Source organism: Fukomys damarensis, unplaced genomic scaffold (genome assembly GCF_012274545.1).
Source record: "Fukomys damarensis isolate Sample0158 unplaced genomic scaffold, DMR_v1.0_HiC HiC_scaffold_8, whole genome shotgun sequence".
Classification (NCBI taxonomy): domain Eukaryota; kingdom Metazoa; phylum Chordata; class Mammalia; order Rodentia; family Bathyergidae; genus Fukomys; species Fukomys damarensis.
The window spans coordinates 15,997,390-16,007,348 of NW_022900920.1; positions in this window are offsets into that span (position 1 = coordinate 15,997,390).

Genomic DNA, 9,959 nt, shown 5'->3' on the forward strand with positions numbered 1-9,959 from the left:
AAAAAAAAAAAAAAAAAAAAAAAAAAGAGGACTAGGGAAAAAAAATCCTTATTTTCAGAGTACTTGAAATAACAAAACAAAACAAAAACCAGAGCAAATATTTATAATTTTGAAGAAAACTTACCAGAAATAGAAAAGCACTATATATGAATCTACCTACTGAAACTCACTGGACACCTAGGAACATTAATTCAGGACAATCAATTTTAACACATATCCCAGTAACACTATTAGATTTTAAAGACCTCCAAATAAGTAGATCAAATAATTTACAAGGCCAAAATAATTAGGCTGGCATCATATTTTTTTTAAAATGCATCGAACAAGATTACAGTGGAGCACCTTGCTAAAGAATTCAGAAGCCAGGGGACTGGGGATTTAGCTCAGTGGTTCCGCCACCTGCCTCAAAAGCCCAGGGTCCCGAGTTTGATCCCTGGTACAACCAAAAAAGAATGAGAATTCAGAAGCTGGGGGTGTACTTCAGTGACAGAGTGCATGTCTGGTGTGTGGAGTACTGGTTTCCACTCCACAACACTACCACCAACAAAAACAAAAACAAACAAACAGAAAAGTAAAGCACAACAAACTTTATCTGGGCATGGCGCTTGAAATTCCAGCTACTTGGAGGGCTGAGGTAGGAGGATCATTATATCCAGCCAAGTGTTCTTCACCTATCAAGGCTAGAGAAAAACAATTTTCAATTTACAAGAACTTGCTAAATTTTGCACCTATCCTGAGGAATATTCACTCAATAATGTATGTATTCCATCCCACTGAGTGATGACTAGAAAAAACTTTGACACAAGAGGACACAGCTGATGAGGGTCTATGCAATTGCATATCTAAGACTAAAGCAAAGGTTAGAGGAAAGGATTCAAGGTCAAAACTTTATTTGGTTTAACACAGCTGAAATAATTTATCTAAAAAATGGAAGAGGAGAGAGAGAGAGAGAGGAAAATAAACTAGAACAAGTTTGTTGTATAAAGCAGTTGGCACCTGTTAAAGAATGTTAAGGGAAAAACACCCTGATAAACTAGTAAAAGATTAAATAATAAAAATGGGAGAATGAGCACATTAAAAAAGTTTTAGAATAAAAATAAAAACCTTATTAAAAGAGGAAGAAGCATAACAAATATGACAAAACCCAAATTATAAATGGTGTGGCAGAGACTGACCATGTTAGTCCTTGCAGTAAAGTGAATAGGTTTAACTCTAAACCTCTTTCTAAATAACATTTAGAAATATATATCTACCAATATAGCAACCATCTTTATGAGGCCCAAACTAAAGAAAATTCAAGGAGAAATAGAGAAACATACTAATAATACGAGGCTTTACTAGTACAGGACACGTTAAGTTGACAAAACTAAGAATAATACAAAAGCTGGAAACAACATAATCAATCTCATTAATATTCATTAAACTCTATACCCTTATTATAAAGACTATATCTTCTTCCCGAATGCCTATGGGAAATTACAAAAAATTATCATATAGTAGGTCAGAGAGAAAACATTGATAATTTACATAAAGTAAAAACATTACAAACAACTTCTCTGATCAAAATTCAGTAAAACTAGAAATTTCTAACAAAAACAAAACAAAAAAACCCAAAATAACTCTTCTACATGGAAATAGTAAAACTTTCTATAAACAACTCTCGCAAAAAGGGAGCTACAGATTGAAATTTTGGAATTATAAAGATTAATAAGAACAATGAAAATACTATATATCAGAATCAGTGAAATATATTTAGTGCAATTATCAGAGAAAAAATTATTAGAGTGAAAATATTTATCATGAAAAATGAAAAAAGAAAATAATGAATTCCGAACTCAAAAAAACTGGAGAAAAACAAAGTAAACCAAGAAAGATACAAAGAAGAAAGTGAAAACTTAAAAGAAGAAATTAATTGAATAAAATATGGGAAAATGAGTGAACTAATGAGCAAATCAAAGTCCTAATGTCTTAGCAAAATTAAATTAGAAAAATCACTAACGATCAAAAGAGAAAGCATAAATACACAAAATGACAAGAAGGAATAGTCATTGTTTCAGAAGAAATTTTAAAAATAAAGAGACTATTTTGCAGACTTCTATGCAAAAAAAAAATGCATGAAATTGATAATATCCTGGGGAAATTCAGATGACCAAAATTGGACCATTAGAGTTATACAGCTTAAATATGCCCATCTTCATAGGAAAACATTTGAGAAATTTATTAATGGACTATTCTACCGACACAAGGACCAAGCTCAGCTGAATACATAGAGAATTCTACTAAAATTTCAATGGTCACATATTTCCAACACTATATAAATTATTTCAGAGCATTAAAAAGCCACAAAAAAAATCTCTTAATTTATTTTGCAAAGAACAATATGAATTCTTATACATAACATAAATGTCATACACACACACACACCTATAAAACAGTATCATTCTTGTAAAAATGCTAAGAAAAGTCTAGAAGATGAACTTCAACACCACACTGAGAAATTAACACACCCTTGCATCATAGATAGTCTGAATGTTCACTGTCCTCCTCCCTAAATTCATATGTAGACCCCTAATTTCCAATGTAAGGATTTTTGGAAGTGAGGCCTTTGGGAGGTGATGAGGTCAGGGGGGCTGTCCCGCATTGATAGGATTGACGGTCTTATAAGAAGAGACATGGGAGAGATGGTCCCTTTCTCTGCCACGAAAGGATTTAGCAAGAAGGCAGCCATGTGCAAATCAGGAAGAGGGTCCTTAGCCAGCATCTTGATCTTAGTCTTACTGATCTCCAGAACTGTGAGAAATAAGTTTCTGTAATAGATTGCGGCATATTGGTCTGTGGTATTCTGTCATAGCAGCCTGAGCTGATCAGGATAATAGCCTAAACTCAAGGAGGAAAGAGATCAATAGAAGCAAAAGTACCAATGACTTAGAAAGTAGAATTAACAGATCTCTCTAACCATGAAAAAAGTAATTTAAGAAAAATACAGAAATAATGATGGAAGATATAGAAAATTTCTGGAGGGTATATATATATATACCCTCCAGAAAATGCACACAAAAGATATAGGAAAATATAGAAACTCTATGAGGAAAAGAGTAGAAAAGTACCTTAAGGGACATATCAACGAAAAGCAACTTGTGGATCTTGGTTTAAATAAACCAACTTTTAAAAAAGTGAGACATTCAGGAATATTTGAACACTAACAGGATTTTGAATATTAAAGAATTATGTATGATGAGGATACTGTGGTTATATATACACAAAAAGAGTCCTCGTCTTTTATGGACACATTTAATATTACTGATTGAATGACAGAATTACTTGCTTTAAAACAATCTGGCAGTGAGGGGAGGGAGACAGATGTTAGTGGCTAGTGGAAATAAGACTGGAAAAATTTGGATGTTTGTTGAAACAAATAATGGGCACATGAAAATGTTTGTAGTGTTCTCTCTACTTTTGCGTATGCTTGAAAAGTCTGTAATTACATTTTAAAGAAGGAACATAGGAGGTATGAAAAGAAATCCTCCCCGCTTCAGTTCTTAATCCAATACTGGTCTCATGCCAATCTCTGCCTGTCAATGGTAAGCTTTGAAATTTGGTTATCCTTTCCAAAGCAAACAAACATTAAGACAATCTGCCAGTAATTTAGGCCACTAAATAAGCTAGTTTGGACTTGCATTTTCTAAGTTGAATTTGCCTGTTGCACTTGAAACACGAGACCCAGTGCCTCCAACAGACCTCGACATCCAAATGTCCCCAGCGCTTCCTTTCCCATCCATGCTGGTTTAGTCTCTAGTACCATGTGTCTGATCATTAATCCTTGCTCCTAGAACCTGGATCTGGGCCTCCTTAAGCACATCTCCTAAAAGATTACTTGCTGAATTTCCTATCACTTGGATCTGCCTAACTAACAGAAGCTCTGATACTAACAAGTCAAGCTGGCATCTCTTAACCAAGATATGTCAACCTGAATCTTCTTGTTAATGCTACGCAAGGAGGAGATATTTGCAAAACTGTTGTCAATCCTGGGGCAATAAAGCAAGCTAGTCTTGGGAAGGGGGAGGAACTCCTGAAAAATGCCAAATAGTGAGCCTTCTACCACACAGGCAAACAATATCGCTCAATGCTTCAAAGAAATAGAGCACACGAGACCATGATCTTGTGACAGCCCAGGATTCTAGTGTTGTTTGTCTCATCTGTTTGCTATGTAACATGAGACACAAAATCACTTGTCAGGTCCTATCTTGAACCTCAATACCAATTTCAGCAGCAGTAAGTTCCCAGAAATGGTTTTCTAAATGATCAAAAGTGATTACAAAGTCACGGTTTTTGAGCTCACAGAGTCCCCTACAACATTATGTCCCCTCAAAATGAAAAATCTTGGTCCCAGATAGAAATGACCACGCCAGCTTCACAAATCTCATAGCATCCACAATCCTTCCACCTGTACGTGAGCACCCAGAAAAAGAAATACAGTTTCATGGCTTAAGTTTTGGAGCTCAGGATTTAATAAATAGCAAGGGCAGCTAGTCCTGGAAGGGCCAGTCTTTGGCAGAACTTGGACATGTCTTTGAGTCCCTGAATACCGAGACACAAGCAACGCTTCCTGAGCTTGGTGCAGATGTAGGCAGCCTGACTACAGAAAGCTGGCCCTCTGTGCTTGGACAACATCAGCCCGTGTTGCTGGGTTTAATCTCTTTATAATTATTTGGCACCAATTCTGGCACAGAGCTCTGGGGCTGTTCCCTGCCTTGAGTGCAGAGAGAATTTCCCCTTTTTAGGTCACAAACTCAGCCTTCATTCATCACAGTCACTCTTCCCCCGTGTCAATTTTAAACACCGTTATTAATAACATTTATGAAACATTGGCAAGTGACGACTATCTTGCCTTTCTTCTGCTATACTTGGGCATTTCAGGAGATTAATGCACAAGAACCAATTTTCCTCGGCAGGCTAGGATTATAAAAGCACACCGAGTGGGCTGGGAATGTAGCTCGGTGGTAAAGTGCTTTGCCTGGCACGCGCAAGGCCCTGGGTTGATCTCAGCACTGCAAATAAATGCAACAAAAGCCCACAGAGATCCCCATCTCTTTGAAACAGAGATTAAATAAAAACCCAAGGATGGGGTTCACAGTGAGTAGTCCTGGGACCCACAGAGGACACAAACAAGCCCACAAAGGGCAGCCCTCCCGTGCTGACTTCTCAGCAGCATTTGGCTGCTCTCTTGTTGCCTCTGCAGCCTGGAGCTGTAGTTTCCATGCTCTGCCTTTGGGGTTGGGTGGGGCCTCCTGTACTGAGCTGGACAAATCTCACCAGGGAGACGCCTCCTTGTGGGTCAGCATCAGAGTAAGTTTGGTTTCTCGATGGCCAATACCTCATGGTCTTGGGGATTCTATGTTCCCCAGCTGTCTCCTTTCCCTATTAGCCACTCGATGTTATGTGTCTCCTACCCAGCATGCCCCTGGCCATGGACTACACACCCTTGCATTCAGTTAGGAGCACACCCACCCCCTCCTGCCCAGCTTTCAGTTCTGTTACAATGAAACCATGTACCTAGCACCAAATCTGAAGGTTTGTTTTTGTGCTGGACTCTGAAACACCATTCATTCCTCACCCCTCCCATCTGTATACTCCCTTTCTTATCCCTCTACTGACTCAGTGGGCTTGGCTTATCACATAAATCCTCCTCTGGACACTACTGGTTGGACTAGGGCCAGATTCCGCCTCACAGGTTCTCTCTCCTATTATTTGGTGGGGACCCTGAAAGTCATAGAGGAAGAGCCCTAGTCACCAGGCAATGAGGGATGAGGTGGGATGAGTGGCAGAGAAACCTGTGCCTGCACACACTAAACTCAGGGAGGGGCCTCGCAGAAGAGACTGGTCCATTCTCAGATTAGAACAGAGCGGCAGTTGCTGGGAAGCCAGCGAAGCGTTGTTGGACAAATGCCAGGCGATTCTGAGTAGGTTTTTGTTTCTTGTGATCAAACATTGCTGATTGAAACCAAAGTTGCCCCTGCCTCCCAAACTCTGGCTTTGCCTCAGTCCTCACCCTCTCTCAGCCTCTCTGCAGCATCTGCCCATGTCATTCCACCTTGCTCCTCAGATCTTACCCATTCAGAACTTTCCAGACAAGGTATTGCTGAGTTCTGCTCATTCTCATGCTCCAGCTACTCCTCCTGCCCTGTCAAGAAAGCTGTTTCAGGAAACTCATGAACTGATCTTCTAACCTGGTCTTCTCCCTGGGGAGACCATAGCTGCAACGGACTTCCCACTCCTACTCCAAGTGCATTTCCATTTCTGCCCGATGTCTCTACTTGGGTGACTCACAGTCAGTTCAACCTCTTGAAATGTAAACTCGCCACCTTTGCTCCCTAGCCAACCCCTGTCTTGCCTTTCCCATTTCCGCTCAGAGGAGCCCTTCTTTCTGCCACATGCCTTGGGCCCTTCTTGGTGATTCTGCACCTCCTGGGGATTCTCTGCTTGGCATCTGTCGCCTCACTTCACCACGAGCTCCGTGAGCACAGGCATTGTGTCCCGTGGTCTGAACATTAAGTCCGTGGGGTCAATTAGTAAGCTAAGTGTCTGCTGAATGAAATAATGAGCGGTTGTTCTCCTCTTTGCTTCATTCCTCTTGTCCCCCTGTGTACAGTCACTCACCAAGCCCTCTGGATTCTTCTTTCCCTAAACCTGTCTCATTGTTTCCGTTCTCATCATTCCTTCTGTTCAGAACAAATATCCACCTACCCCTTTAGAGCTACCGAAGAATTGAGCATGCAGCATACAGCCCAGCAGGTGGAACCCTGAAGAGATGGCAGTGGCAGCGTTTTAGAACTCCCAGGTACCCTCAGGAAAACAGACAGAAGAACTGATGAAATCCCAGAACTCTGAGGCCAACATTTACAACAAAGCTAGCGGAGAAGGTATCTCATGAACGTGTGAGCGCAAGAGGACAGCCAGGGAAGCAACAGGCACTAGCAGAGACGCCTGAGAGCAGGAGAATCCTCCAACAGCCAACAGGTACTCCCTGGAAAGGCAATAGGCGGATGGATGAAGCAGCAGCTCAGTTTTGTCCCCTGCATCCACACCTGGGCAACACGTGTGCAAATATGCTCAAGAATTGCAGTTCATGCTCTTCACTTTGATGGGAGATAGTAGAAAACGTTGTGCCCATGTACATGCTGGCACGCACACATGCCCTGCTGTGTCTAACTGAACTGTAACACTCTCTGAGAAGGCGGGGCATTCTGCCTTGACCTGATGATTCAGTTATAACTGTCACTAAGTCGGACCAGAAACGCAGTCTGGTTGACATCACACGGCAGCTGTGGTTGGCAGCCACAGCCTTAGGAATAGGTCTGAACAGGTACTTAGAGAAAGGCCAGACAAATACATAGACAAACATGTCAAGGTCACCACAATTACGATTTTTAAAATAACTTTCTCACAAAGTCTTGGTATATTAGAACGTTAGGGACTCTCACATTATTCCAGAGAATCATAAACACTTGAAATTAGAATCTGCCTCTGGCAGACTATCATAGAGAACAGGAGAAATTCCAGGCATCATCCAGTCCCACCCCTCAGTTTACAAATGAAGAGACTAAGTTCTGCATTAATGGAGCCATAGTTTACTAAAAGTAACCAGTTGTACTAGAAAGAAAAGGTGTAGCTCACTTGGCTTAGGAGAGAATGGAGGGGCACAGATGTGCCTTTAATTTCTCTTTATAAGGAAAAAAAGAGAAAGAAATGCAGGTATCCTTCCAATCTCAGTAGTGAAACTAGTCTAAAGCCACACACTGTAAAGGAATGAAGCCATCGATCTTAGACTGACTTACCCAGTGTCCTCTTAACATGAAGAGCAGCAAGAGGGAAGAGTCCTCTCTCTCTTGGGATTACAACTTTTCAGCACTGCCCTCCCCAGCTGCAGTCCGCCTTCCCCAGGATCACATGGAATTGTTCTATAAATGTGCATTGGCTTAAGGTTCAGAACGCTGGCCTGTGAGGTAGTGGCGTGTACGCAATCTGACCCAGGCCAGAAGGCAGCTTTCCAGAGTGCTCTGCAGCCCAGGGGGAGGATAACAAGGAGAAAGAAGCTTGCAGGTACTGCCTGCCTCCAGCTCTTGTTTATCTCCTCTACATTTACCTGGGATCCAAAGCTAGTATCCGCTACCTTGGGTTGCAATTTAATGTACTATGAGCAGTTCTATATTTTGGCTGGGACCTGCCACTTTGCAAAACAAAGCAGCCTGAAAGAAACACAATAAAATTAGAAGTGCTTCCAGTAAATGGGGCAGGTTATTGTCAGCTGCCACTGACCTGATCATATCAAGTTGTCCTTTTGGAAGATGTCAGTATACTCTCCTGAGAAATGGATGAGTAGTTACTCGTAGACAAATTCTAAATAACAAGCTACCTACAATTCCATTGATCTTTAATGGATTATAGGTGCAACCATAAAATGGCAAACTAAGCAACTGTTAGAAAGGGTGTGGAGGTCTCTACGTGCCAACACTAAAAATTCTTCAAGATACATCGTTAAGTGAAAAAAATGAAGTGCCAAAACTGTGTACAGTATGCTATTATTAGAATGGAAGAAAACAAGGGTAGAAACTGATGTGTACATGCCACGCTGTATTTAGGGTGAATGTTTATGTTCTAAATGTAATTATGCAGTATACTATGATACAATATACATGTGACTGGAAATTCACATAAGAAACACATAACAGTAGTTAGACTGGTGATAAGGAAAGAAGAAAATGGTCTCCTCTCATATTTCTTATCCTATTCTAGAAATTTTATCACACAGACATATAGTAATTTTTTTCAGAAATTTTAAAAGGTAATCTCATTTTCATTGGATATGTTTAATTTTCAAGTTTATCCTACTGTTTGGAGTACTGAATTGAATTATCCAAATCTCAGAGATTTTTCCACATATGTGAAAGTTTTGGTTGGGCATGGTTGTACATGCTTGTAATTCTAGCTGCTCAGAAGGCTGAGGCAGGAGGATCACAAGTTGAGGCCAGCCTGGGCAACTTAGTGAAACCTTGTTTCAAAATAAAAAGCAAAAAGGTCTGGAGATATACCTCAGTGGTAGAACACCCTTAGAATCAAAGAAAAGAAAGAAAGAGAAAGTAATGAGAGAGAGAGAGAGAGGCATGGAATAGATTTGCTGAGCTGTTTTCCTTAAGAAGAGAGAGTTTTATAATAACCAAAATGCTGCAATACCGAAGGAACTACCTGAGTGTGTTAAACAATGAGCCTGCAGGCTGCATTTTAGCTCTTTGGTCTGTCTAACTTCTGTTCCCCAGTTATTTAGCTCAGATCTTTTGCTTAGTCTTCTCGTGAGCACTAATACATAATACTTGGGGGAAATTGCTCTAAGATGTAAAAAAGACTTTTAGATACAATAAAATCACTCTCGGAGGTCCGATGCCTATAAATAAGTGTGCCCCCCCATCCTAAGGACTAACTTCACGTCCACACAGGCAATGACAAAGAGCAGCTTTTATTATTCATTGGCCTGAAATGACTCTTTAATTTTTTAAAATAGTTTCTTAATTTGAGGACATTTGAACTATTTCAAAGTTTACTTACAAAGTGAGTATACTTGCCCAATTCAAGCCCACACAAACGTAGCCTTGTTGAAATGACTAGCATATGTCAGAGGACACAAAGAAAACAAAATCTTTCTTAGGTGATGCATGGAGCTGCGGATTATTTAGAAGTTCTGAGAGGAAAAAATGGAAAGTACTGTTTAGTATGACAGTAAACAGATTTATAAACCTAAAAAGATAATGTTCAAGGTTCATTATCTCCATATATGGTTAAAAAGAAACTGAAACAGACAGAACACAAATTCATGGGTGGCTGTCTGGTGATGGAGAAACCAGGGCAGAGCCTACGTTTGGGGTGAGAAGGAGGTGATAGGAGCTGCCATCAAACAATAGCCAGGC